Raw genomic sequence first — 2,543 nt, 5'->3', positions numbered from 1 at the left:
TCTGCAGTGAGGGCTGATGGGTGCCTTGAATCCTGAGCCAGACCCAGCCTGAGCAAGACCCAGCCCGAGCAAGACTGACCAACTGCCCATTCCCTGCAAGGATCAGTGGGAGCTGGGGAGAAAAAGATGTGTTCTCTCAGTGGTCTGGTTGATTTGTTTGTTTGTTTTTCAGCATCGGGCTCTACGTTGTGTTGTCACTGTGTCTTTCGGTCCGCAGCAGGGGCGGGAGCAGACATGATGCTGTGTGTCTGTCTGGCAGCTGCCCTCCAACCCTTGGTCTGCATAGCAGTTCCGGGCACTACTGTCTCTCTCGAAAGGTTTAAAACCCTAGAAAGTCAAATGTATTGTTTGTGGCTAGTCCATTCAGAAGTGTTTTTCAGTGCTAAAAATATAGGCACCCCTGTAGAAATATAAAATACATACCAGTCTAATTCTGCTAAGTAATAATGATAATAAAACCCAAGAATACTGACCTCCCAAATGGAGTTTGTGGAACGAGGTCATCCGTCTTCCTTCTTAGTTGTAAACCGTGGCCGCAGCTCCCTGGCTGGTCCAGACTTTCATTTTCCTATCCTCATACCTGGAGCAAGTTCGCTCTCAGGCTCCTCTTGGCATTTCTGGGAAGTGTCCCGCCACATCTAGCTATGCAGCACCGCCCCCAGGGCCCGCCTGCCACCTGTCCTGCTCTGCAGTGCTCTGGCTTTGACCTCATCATATTTTATGTTACTCTGCTCTCTTGACTCTTTTGGATTTCAGAACTGTGCACCAGCTGGGCTGTGCTCTCTGTCTGTCCCTAGGCTCCTCAGCCCTGTCCCCAGGCTCCTTGGCCGCCCCTCCCAACCCAGCCCAGCCCAGACCCCTGGGAGAGCAGAGAAGGATTTTGACAAGCCTCCCGCAGCCCCTGCCCAGATGCCCCAGACTCATGTGCCTTCCTGTTAAATTGTTCTAAGCAGGATGAACAAGTCTCTCTCTTTTTCCTGTCTTTACAGAGGAGAACAGCAAGGGGTTAATAAGCGGGCTGCTGAGTGCACAGTATTCCAGAACGAGGGTTGGTAAATGCTTTCCATGAAGGTCTAGGTAGTAAATACTTCCGACTTTGCAGGCCACACAGTCTCTGCTGCGACTACTTAACGCTGCCGTCTTAGCACGAAATTAGCCACAGAAGGGGTGTGGCTGTGTTCGGACAGACTCTCCCCTCCACCAGACTCTGCCCGGGCTCCTCTGAATCCTCCTCCTGATTCAACCTTGGCCTATAAAGACGTGACCAAACACAAGCACAGTCTCTAATAGATCAAGGCCACATCCCTAGGATGACCGTAGCCTCCCTTAAAGTGTCTGCTTGAAAAAACTCAAGGCTGCCAGAAGAATTTGCTGTTGGTTCCAGCTGACACCTGAAGACAGGCCCCATCTCCCAGCCTCTGTGAGGAGCTAGGAGCCTAACTTCGATAAGTGCCAGTTAGCAAGCCCGGATGGGTTTCACCTGCATCGACCCCACCTTCCCGCTTTTTGTAACCTTCCAGTTCTCTGACTCTACAGAGCCCCCATCAGGCCCCCTCCTTACTCCCACCTTCTCCCTTTAAAATGCCCAGTCACCTCCATGCAAATCACAGTTGAGGTCAGGTCACGTTGGACATTTCCCTATTGCAACAGTATGTTACCGATGAAAACCTGTCCTTACCATGTTAACTAGTGGCTTGATCTTGGTTTATCTTGACTTCCTTTATGGACACTGATATTTGAATTTCATAAAATTTTCACATCATGAATATTATTATTATTATTTTTTAAAAACATTTAAAATCGTGAAAAGCATTCTTCGCTTGTGGGCCGTACAGCAGGTGCGGTGTGCTTTACACGGGACTTCTGGCTAAGGAGCACGTGGGGCCTCGCTGCCAGCAACGTGACTTGCCATCTCTGAGGGCCAGGTGAAGAAGGTGGGGTTTTGGAAGGTAGCAGAGTGTAAATGGCGGCACTCTGCAGGGCCCTGTGCGTCTAACTGCTAAGCTCTGCTTCCTGGTGTTCTTTGCGACAAAAGTCCAGCATCAGAAATCAGACACTTGTGGCTGTGCTAGCATTTGGACGCCTCCCATGCCGGGGATCTGGAAATAACCCCTCCTATTTTTAACACCCTTGCCTAGTCAGATGGTCTCTGGTTTCTCCCAAAGAATACCCCAGGGCCCAGAGGTACAAGTTGGAATTTAGAACCTCTCAGTCTCATTGGTAAACAGGACCCCTCTGCTCCGCTCTCCCCCTCATCCCCACAGAAGTCCTTAGCATACCTGGGGCGGGGGCTGGGAGGGTGCAGCGGTGGGGGGAGGGGGGGAGACACACTTTCCTTTCTCTTTCAGGGTAGTGGGGTCCCTGAGCTGTGGGCAGGAATCCAAGCCATTTTTCTATGCGCAACACAAGGGAAAAGCGACTTTTCAAAGAGCTTTTATTTCAAATCACAGTCAGAAAACACCCAGTTAGAAATGCTTCTCAGGCCTCCCAGAAGCCAGGGACGGGAGGTTCAGCTCACCGCAGAGGATGTACCTTGTCACCGA

Source organism: Pteropus vampyrus, unplaced genomic scaffold, assembly GCF_000151845.1.
Source record: "Pteropus vampyrus isolate Shadow unplaced genomic scaffold, Pvam_2.0 Scaffold143, whole genome shotgun sequence".
NCBI classification, from domain to species: domain Eukaryota; kingdom Metazoa; phylum Chordata; class Mammalia; order Chiroptera; family Pteropodidae; genus Pteropus; species Pteropus vampyrus.
The sequence above is the reverse complement of the archived record's forward strand: the minus strand, read 5'-3'. Positions refer to the sequence as shown.